Genomic DNA, 10,936 nt, shown 5'->3' on the forward strand with positions numbered 1-10,936 from the left:
AATTATTAGAACACAAATTGAATACTCAGCTCCACTGGGTATCTACTGTTAAAGTCAGGGCATTGACTGGGATGAGTATGATACTGAAAGTTAGAATGGGTGTGTGTATGGAGACTGTGGTGGAGCTGGGTACTTTGTGCCTCTGAATTCTGATGAATCTTCCTTGTCAGTAGAATTGCCTCTCCACTTCCATTTGAGGGGATTGACCTGCATTGCCTGAGGAAACTGTACTGGCTTCCCCTGACACAATTGGCTTGCAAGACACTGCTGATTCTCCTTTGGGCCCGTTCTAGCATCTTCTTTAATTCTAGACCTATATCTAGACTCAAGTCCCAGTAGATCCCTAAAGGTGAGGTACAGTGCTACCCATGAAGAGGTACATTGCACTCAAAAGAACTACTTTAGTTTTTTAATTTATAAAAACAGACATCCTGGGACTATGTGTAGGAATGGATGTAAGGGTGAGGAATAATGGTGGAAGGAACATAAAATTTAATTAAGCCAAATTCATGCACAAGTGACCTCTAAGCAGAGATTCTCTATTTACTGTTGCAGCTCTGGGGCTTAGGGAGCATTGCACTGTGTATGTGGTTGCCTGAAGCATGGCCCAAGAGGTTGTTCACTCTGAGTCAATGGGAAATACTGCATTGGTGCAAAGTGGAGGAAGACATTCAAAGGCTTAGGGAGACCAGAATATTAGAGTGGATTTGTCATTTAGGATCTATTCAGCCACACTGGGAGGGTCCAGAAGGCATCCCTTCCACCATGACTATAAGGAATAAATTTGTGAGGGGAGCCTTGCATCCTTGCAGAGTTTGGTGACTGTGTCCCACCTCACCGTGGGGCCTGCAGTCTGTGAACTGGGGAGTCTAATGCAAGGGGAGTAGTTGGATTCTGGAGTGGCAGGGCCAACGGATGGCACTCAACCACAAGACACAAAGTGAGTATGGTTGTTACCAATCCATCTATCACAGTCACTAATTCAGGAAACAAACAGGTTAGCCTTGGCGTGCTGCCATGTCCAACTGCTTGAATCCCAAGGAAGCTGGACAAATGGAAAGCATAGGGCCTGGCTGAGTTTGCCAACACTTGCCAAATGAAGTTAGATAAGCTTGTAGCAAGAGAAGCCAATAACTCAGGAGACAAGGATTTGAAAAAGAGGAGGGGAGAAAATTATTTCAGGTGCCAGAAGTTGAGGGAGGTGGCAGGCTCAAGCCTTAACAACTAACCTCTCCACCAGCAAGATGGGCATCTAGAGTTTTATAAGGAGAGGTTGGGGGTGGGGGATGGGAATGTGCAAGAGAGCTGGCAGAGAGTGCATGATCACTGGTGAGGGCTGATGTGTGTTAAGCATGTGATCATATGCCAGATGTGGTCTTCTAGGCATTCTGTTGCTGTCAGGGCTTTTCTGGCTCTGTCGTTGCAAAATACCCTTCTCAATATCTCAAGAAAGTGAGATAAGAAATAAGCACAATGGGTTTCTGTTAGAGCCTTAGTTGCATGGTCTTGTCTATTTCTGGTTTTAACGGTTGGGATCTATAGTTCAGCAAAAGCAGTAAAGGACAGCTGAGTCAAACCAGTGCTCAGAGTACCCTGATGTGTACAGACCTATGTCATTGGCTAATTGATTGCAGTGTCCCAAGAAGTGAAATAGATAGTAAGCCTGCTAAATTCTTACTTGTATAAGCAGAAAAGTTCTAGGTCAAGTGAACAAAGTCTAACCTCACTCATCAAAACAGAGTTAAAGCTCCTCATTCAATTCTGAGATATGAGTCAGTTTATAGACCTAGAATCTCATAGAATGAAGGGATGCCAGGTCCCTTTGAGGAGGGACTCTGGTAAACCAACAAAAACATACAGTTAATCTTTCTCCTGGCCTTCCCTCAAAGGGACTTGCAGCCATTTACCAAGGTAACTGTGCACTGGGGAAAAGGAAATAATCAAACCTGTTAAGGACTTTTGGACATTGGTTCTGAATGGACACTGGCTGCAGGAGACCCCAAATATCACCACGGTCCCCTAGTCAGAGTAGGAGCTTATGGGGATCAAGTGATCCATGGAGTTTTAGCTCAAGTCTGTCTCATAGTGGGTCTGGTGGGTCCTCAAACCTGTCCTGTGGTTATTTCCTCAACTCTGGAGTGCATAATAGACATACACATACTCAGCAGCTGGCGGAATCTATCCTCATGTTTGTTCATTGCCTGTATAGTGAGGACTATTGTGGTGGTAAAGGCTGAGTAGAAGTCACTAGAACTGCCTCTACCCAGGAAAATAGTAAATCTAAAGCAATACCACATTCCTGGAGACAATGCAGAGATTAATGTCACCATCAAGGACTAGAGGGTGCAGTCCCACTACAGCCCCATTCAACTCCCATATTTGGCTTGTGCTTAAGACAGAGCTTGGAGAATGATGCGGATTATTGTAAGTTCAACCAGGTATTAACTCTAATTGCAATTGCTGTACCAGATGCTGTGATTTCCTTGCCTGAGCAAATTAATGCATTGCCTAGTACCTGGTATGCAGCTACTGACCATGCCAATTATTATTTCTCCATATCTGTTTGTAGAGATGACCAGCACATTTGCTTTCAGTAGGCAAGGCTGGCAATGCACATTCACTGTCCTACCTTTGGGGTACATCAGCTCTCCAGCCATGTGTCATAATTGGCCACCTTTCTATTCCACAAGATATCACACTGATCAATTAAACTGGTGATATTATGCTGATTGGAATTATTGAGCACTAGGCTTATTGGATACTAGACATATTGGCAAGACATTTGCATGTCAGAGGGTGTGAAATAAATCTAACAAATATTTAGTGGTCTTTTACATCAGTGAAATTCCTAGGGGCCCAGTAGTGCAGGGCATGTTGAGAAACTCTTCTAAGGTGAAGGATTAGTTGCACCTGCCCCTTCCCACAACCAAAGCGTCCCAGTGCCTAGGATGCCTCTTTGGATTTGTAGGCAGCATAATTTCCATTTGGGTGTGTTATTTCAGCCCGTTTACTAGTGACCTGACAAAGCTGCTAGCTTTGAGTGGAGTCCAAAACAAGAGAAGGCTCTACAGCAAGTCTAGACTGCTGTGCAAACTGCTCTGCCACTTGGGTCATGTGATCCAACATATTCAATGGTGCTTAGAATGGCAGTGGCAGAGAGGGATGCTGTTCGAAGCATCTGATGGGCTCCTACAGGTGAAATGCAGCCCTTAGGATTTTGGAGAAAAGCCTTGCCAATCTCTTCAAATAACTACTCATCTTGAGAAACAACTCAGCCTGCAACTGGGTCATAGTAGAGACAACACTTAACCCTGGGCCGCCAAGCTATTGTGTAGCCTGGGCTGCCCATCAGGAACTGGGTGTTACCTGTCCTACCAAATTATAAAGCTGGGTATGCACAGCTGCACTCCATTAGATGGAGGTGGTATTTCCATGATCAAGCCCAAGCAGGCCCTTAGGCACAAGTAAATTACATGAAGTGGCCCCAATACCCATGGTCTGGCTCCTGCTACATGGCCTTCACTTTCCCAGTCTTCACCTGTGGCCTCACAGGGAGTTCCTATGATCAGTAGACAGAGGAAGAGAAGACTCAAACCTGCTTTACAGATGGTTCTGCAGTATATGCAGGCTCCACGTGAATGTGGACAGTTGTGTGTTGTAGCCCCTTTATGTGGCATCCTTGAAGTATGACTTCAAGCAGTGGACCTCATTGTTCACTTTGATGCAGAAATGACCAGATGTGCAATTATATATGGATTTGTGGGCTATGGCCAATGGTTTCACTGATGGTCAAGAATTCAGATGGAACATATTGGAAAATTGGCGACAAAGAAATTTGGACATGTTATACATGGATAGGCCTTCCACAGTGGGCAAATAATGTGAAGATATTTGTATCTTGTGAGAATGCTCAGTGATCTCAGAGATAATCAAGTGGGGAGAATGACTTGTTCTGTGGATGTCAGTTAGCCTCTTTCCCAGCCACCCTTGTCATTGCCCAGTAGGTTTGTGAACAAAGTGGCCATGGTGGCAGGGTGGAGGTTACATGTGGGATCAGCAATATGGGCTTTCATTCCCAAAGTCCAACCTGGCTATGACCACTGTTGAATGACGTATCTGCCAGAAGCAGAGACAATCCCTGAGTCCCAGATCTGCACCATTCCCCAGGGTGATGAGTCAGTTATAGGTTAATTGCATTAGGCCACTTCCTAATGCACGTCCCACTGCCCCATGGAAGGGTCAGCATTTTGTTCCCACTGGAACACTTACTCTGGATATTGTTGCAGGACAACGGACCAGTTCTAAAATCAAGCTCGGCCTGCTTGCTGCTCCAAAGCCAATACTCGAGAGACAGGTGATAGTGAAAAAGGAAAATTTGCTTTATCCAGGAAGCTGGCAATCTGGGAAGATGGTGGACTCATGTCCCAAAGACTGTCTTCCCTGTCCAGAGGAACCAGTGGAAAGGTAAGAAAATAGGGGAGGGGGCTACATGTGGGAAAAACTGATGCTCAGGGGTTAGTCATTTGTCCTTGTAAGGCTTCCAGAATCCTCAGTTCTGCCAGTAATCAAGGCTCTCGGGTGTCTCTCAGTAAAGGATGCCCCTGTAGCCCAGCAAGCCATGTTCTGAAGAGGCAGTTCAGATTCCCCTTGTCTGTACTAGGAATTAAGATGCCCAGGTGTCTCTTACTGAGGATACCATGGTCAGTGGTGACTATTTTCGAGTATGGTAAGGCCTTATCTACCAGAATCTTCTGGTTCTTGCTTCTTCAAGGCCAGGGGTCTGCAGACTCTCAAAGGAAATAGGTTATTTCTGCTACTAACTATGGGGTTTAGGTCAGCAAGCAAATAGTGCATAGCTTGAAGCAATTAACACTTAAGACCAGTTGGAGTGCTGTTATAATACGATTTGCCTTCCTTGGATATAAGGCTTCTGCCAAAACTATTATTCATGGTCTTACAGAATGCTTTATCCAGCACCAAGCTATTCCACACAGCACTGCTTCTGATCAAGGAATCACTTCATGGCAAGTAAAGTTAGCCAATGGGCTTGTGCTCACAGAATCAGTTCACTGGTCTTAGCATTCCCACTGTCCTAAAGCAGCTGGCATGATAGAACTGTGGAATGTCCTTTTAAAGATTCAGTTACAGTGCAGACAGGGTGGTAATACCTTGCAAGGTTGGGGGCAAGATTCATTAGGAGGATCTACATTCTCTGAATCAGCAATCAATGTATGGTGCTGTTTCTCCCATAGCCAGGATTCACAGGGTCAGGAATCAGGGGGTGGAAATGGGAATAATGGCACCAATTCCTATCAACACTTAGCGATGCACTAGCAAAAGTTTCATTTCCTGTTCCTGTAAGCTTATGCTCTACTGGTCTAGAGGCCTTAGTTACAAAGGGCAGGATGATCCCAGCAGGAGACTCACTGAAGTAGAAGTTAAAATTTCTGCCAGGCCATTTTGGGTTTCTCATGCCTCTGAGTCAACAGGTAAAGAAAGTTGTTTGCTACCAAGAAGACTGTACTCTACAACAGAGGTGAGGAAGAGTATGTCTGGAATACAGGAAATCCCTTAGGGCATCATTTAGTATTACCATGGCCTGTTATTAAGATAATTGAAAAACTGTAACAACCCAATCCAGGCAGGACTACTAATCGTCCAGACTCTTTAGGAATGAATATTTGGTTACCCCCACCAGGTAAAGAACCACAGCCTGCTGAGGTGCCTACTGAAGGCAAAGGGAATATGGAATAGAAGAAGCTAATTATGAATACCAGCTATGACCACATTACCAGTTACATTGATGAGAGCAATAACTGTCATGAGAATTTCCTCCTTGTTTTTTATGAATGTGTTTGTGTTTATGTACTGACTTTACATCATATTATTTAGCTATGTACTTCCTAACATCATAATATTTAAGCTTGGACATAAAGGAGAAAAATGCCCAAGAAAATAGTGCTCCTTTAAACAGCAACTGGAAATCAGGGCAGTCAATTGTTTATGAGGGAGAGGAAGCAGGGAAAGAGAAGAATTGATAGGGAAAATCTGTTGTAAGATGGCTGACAGGACTATAGGAAACATTTGTCTGTGATTAATGAGGAATGTGGAAGTAACAGGCTATCAATTGTTCCCTCTGCTAATGCTCTGGGCTCAGACCTCTGGAGACTGATCTCCTCTGAGGCACTGGTGTAAAATAACCTCCTCCCTTCCAAGATCTCTGAGTGCCACTTGGTTCTTCCATCATGGTGACCCTGACCAGATTCTGCAACAGAATGAGTTAGGTTTTAAACATTTCTGGGGTGCCTGGGTGGCTCAGTCAGTTAAGCAACCGGCTTCGGCTCAGGTCATGATCTCATGGTTTGTGAGTTTGAGCCCCGCGTCTGGCTCTGTGCTGACAGCTAGCTCAGGCCTGGAGCCTGCTTCAGATTCTGTATCTGCCTCTCTCTCTGACCCTCCCCTGTTCACGCTGTCTCTCTCTGTCTCTCAAAAATAAATAAAAATTGAAAATAAAGAAAGTTAAAAAAAAACCCATTTCTGAGACTGAAGTGCCACAGGTACTATAGGTGGGAATATCTATGAGGCAGTTGAAAATATAACAATCTTGGGGAGGGTTTGAACCTGGAGATTTCAGTGTGGGAGTGAATCACAAAGAGGCACCATTTGAAGCTTTTGAAGGGGACAGATATATTCAGATATGAATTTCAAATTCACAGACTCTAGACTGGAAGGAGTCTTAGATGATTCTCTGTTTCCACTTCCAACCCAGAGGGAAGCATGTAGTCTTCAGTCTCTTTCTTACAATGAACCTCCCAGTCTCCTAATAAGAAATATATATGTACCATGAATGCCCTTGGATTAGTTGACAGAGGTGCAAGCATGCTCTCCTGTTTGAGTGAGAAGCATGAGTCAGGTGTCTGAGGAATGGAGGACTTCCACTTCTGTCGATGGATGACTTAACATTTTTCACAACATTCCAGAAACAAGCTGAACTCTAAGGTCTTCTATCAACACCTTGACAGGTTTGCTGTATGAAGCTTTGTATGCAGACTGTTTACGATTTCAAAGGTTTTTTTTTCAGCTTTAGATCTTTTTTTCTTAGATTTACTTATTTTTGAGAGAGAGAGAGAGAGAGAGTGCAAGCAGAGAAGGAACAGAGCGAGGGGGACAGAACACCCAAAGTGGGCTCTGCATTACAGCAACAAGCCTGATGTGGGACTCGAATTATTGAGCCATGAGATCATGATCTGAGCTGAAGTTGGACACTCAACCAACTGAGCCACACAAGTGCTCCTAGATCTTCTTTGGCATAACGTTATACCAGTTTGAATCCCCAAAGGCTGTCTGCAAAATAAATCTGTGGAAGATAGCAACATCTTGCTGGGGTTGATGTGCCAGACAAATATTGTGAAATCTTACAGTGTGCAAGCATTAAGACATGTGCACAAAATCAAATGCACTTTAAAACAGCTTCAAATTTCTTCTCTCTAGGTCTATCATCTATATATGTATATATGTATTTCTTTTTTTATAATAGTTTATTGTTAAATTAGTTTCCATATAACACCTAGTGCTTCTCCCCACAAGTGGCCCCCTTCCATGACTATTACCCCCTTCCCCCCCCCCCCTTTAGCCCTCGGTTCATTTTCAGTATTCAATAGTCTCTCATGTTTTGTGTCCCTCTCTCTCTCCCCAACTCTCTTTCCCCCTTCCCCTCCCTATGGCCCTCTGTTAGGTTTCTCCTGTTAGACCTATGAGTGCAAACATATGGTATTTGTCCTTCTCTGCCTGACTTATTTAACTTAGCATGACACCCTCAAGATATATACATATCTCAATAAGAGATTTTGTTATAAAATTCAATGTCAAGTGGGAAAACATAAAAGTTTTCAAATTTTTAGCTTTTTCTCAGAAATTAAGTATTTAATAGGTATTTTTTCTTTTTAATATATTTTATTATTTTTTAAAATTTATATCCAAGTTAGTTAGCATATAGTGCAACACAAATTTCAAGAGTAGATTCCTTAATGCCCCTATCCATTTAACCCATCCTCCCTCCAGTAACCCTCTGTTTGTTCTTTATATTTAAGAGTCTCTTATGTTTTTGTTCCCCTCCCTGTTTTTGTTTTTTTTTTTGCTTCCCTTTCCTTATGTTCATCTGTTTTGTATCTTAAAGTCTTCATATGAATGAAGTCATATGATATTTGTTTTTCTCTGACTGACTAATTTCACTAGCATGATACCCTCTGGTTCCATCCACATAGTTGCAAATTTTATTCTTTTTGATTTCTGAAAAATACTCTGGGGTGTGTGTGTGTGTGTGTGTGTGTGTGTGTGTGTGTGTGTGTACATATATACACACATATACATATATACACACCATATATACACACACATATATACCATATAATATATATATATATATATATACACCTAGTAGTGCAATTACTGGATCATAGGGTAGCTCTATTTTTAATTTTTTGAGGAATCTCCATACTGAGTGGCTGTACCAGTTTGCATTCCCACCAGCAGTGAAAAACAAGTCCTCTTTCTCCACATCTTTGCCTGACTTCTTCATTTTAGCCATTCTGACAGATGTGAGGTGATATCTAAGTGTGGATTTGATTTCTGTTTCCCTGATGATGAGTGATGTTGAGAACTATTTCATGTGTCTGTTGGGCATCTGCCTGTCTTCTTTGGAGAAGTGTCTCTTCATGTGTTAAGCCCATTTCTTCACTGGATTATTTATTTTTATTAGATTTTGGATACCAACCCTTTATCTGATATGTCATTTGCAAATATCTTCTCCCATTCCATCAGTTGCCTTTTAGTTTTGCTTATTGTCTATTTCATTCTGCAGAAGATTTTTATGTTTATGAGGTTGCAATTGAGTTCATTTTTGCTTTTATTTCCCTTGCCTCTGGAGACGTGTCGAGTAAGAAGTGGCTGCGGCCAAGGTCAAAGAGGTTCTGGCTTCTTTCTGCTCGAGGATTTTGATGGCTTCCTGTCTTACATTTAGGTCTTTCATCCATTTTGAGTTTATTTTTGTGTATGGTGTAAGAAAGTGATCCAGGTTCTTTTTTCTGCATGTCACTGTCCAGTTTTCTCAGAACCACTTGCTAAAGAGACTGTCTTTATTTCATTGAATATTCTTTCCTGCTTTGTCAAAGATGAGTTTGCCATATGTTTGTGGGTCCATTTCTGGGTTCTCTATTCTCTTCCAGCTATCTGAGTGTCTGTTCTTGTGCCAGTACCATACTGTCTGGATGATTATAGCTTTTTAATACAGCTTGATGTCTGGGATTGTGATGTCTCCTGCTTTTTTTTTTTTTCAAGATTGCTTTGGCTATTTGGGGTCTTTTCTGGTTCCAAATTTTAAGATTGTTTGTTCTAGCTTTGTGAAGAATGCTGGTGTTATTTTGATAGGGATTACATTGAATGTGTAAATTGCTTTGGGTACTATTGACATTTTAACAATATTTGTTCTTTCTATCCAGGAACATGGACTATTTTTCCTTTTTTTGTGTGTCTTCTTCAATTTCCTTCATCTTCCTTCATATAGTTTTCAGTGTATAGATTTTTCACCTATTTGGTTATGTTTATTCCTAGGTATTTTATGGTTTTTGGTGCAATTGTAAATGGGGTCAATTCCTTGATTTCTCTTTCTGTTGCTTCATTGTTGGTGTATAGGAATGCAACTGATTTCTGTGCATTGATTTTATATCCTTCCACTTTCCTGAGTTTCTGGATCAGTGCTAGCAAGTTTTTGGTGGAATCTTTTGGGTTTTTCATATAGAGTATCATGTCATCTGCAAAGAGTGAAAGTTTGACCTCTTCCTGGCTGATCTGGATGCCTTTTATTTCTTTCTGTTGTCTGATTGCTGAGACTAAGACTTCCAATATTATGTTGAATAAACAGTGGCAAGAGTGGATATCCCTGTCTTGTACCTGACCTTAGGGAGAAAGCTCTCAGTTTTTCCCCATTGAGGATGATATTAACATTGAGTCTTTCATATATGGCTTTTATGATCTCAAGGTATGATCCTTCTATCCCTACTTTCTTAAGGGTTTTTATCAAGAAAGGATGCTGTATTTTGTCAAATACTTTCTCTGCATCTATTGAGAGGATCATGTGGTTCTTGTCCTTTCTTTTATTGATGTGATGAATCACGTTGATTGTTTTGCAGATATTGAACCAGCTCTGCATCCCAGGTATAAACCCCACTTGGTCATAGTGAATAATTTTTTGATGTATTGGATCCGATTGGCTAGTATTTTGTTGAGGATTTTTGTATCCATGTTCACCAAAAAGATTGGCCTATAGTTCTCTTTTTTAGTGGGGTCTTTATCTGGTTTTGAAATCAAGTAATGCTGTCTTCATAGAAAGAGTTTCAAAGTTTTCCTTCCATTTCTATTTTTTGGAACAGTTCCAGGATGATAGATGTTATCTCTTCCTTAAATGTTTGGTAGAATTCCCCTGGAAAGCCATCTGGCTCTGGACTCTTGTTTTTTTGGGAGATTTTTGATTACTAATTCAATTTCTTTACTGGTTCTGGGTCTGTCCAAATTTTCTATTTCTTCCTATTTAAGTTTTGGTAATTTATATGTTTCTAGAAATGTGTTTATTTCTTCCATATGGCCCTTTTTATTGGCATATAATTGCTCATAATATTCTCTTATTTTTTTTCCATAATATTTTATTGTCAAATTGTTTTCCGTACAACACCCAGTGCTCTTCCCCTTAAGTGCCCTCCACCATCACCACCACCTCTTTTCCCCCCTCCCCCTTCCCCTTCAACCCTCAGTTCATTCTCAGCATTCAATAGTCTCTCAAGTTTTGCATCCCTCTCTCTCCCCAACTCTCTCTCCCTCCTCCGCTCCCCCTGGTTCTCCATTAGGTCTCTCTTGTTTTCCTGTTAGACCTATGAGTGCAAAC

This window comes from Suricata suricatta, chromosome 4, assembly GCF_006229205.1.
Source record: "Suricata suricatta isolate VVHF042 chromosome 4, meerkat_22Aug2017_6uvM2_HiC, whole genome shotgun sequence".
Lineage (NCBI taxonomy): Eukaryota > Metazoa > Chordata > Mammalia > Carnivora > Herpestidae > Suricata > Suricata suricatta.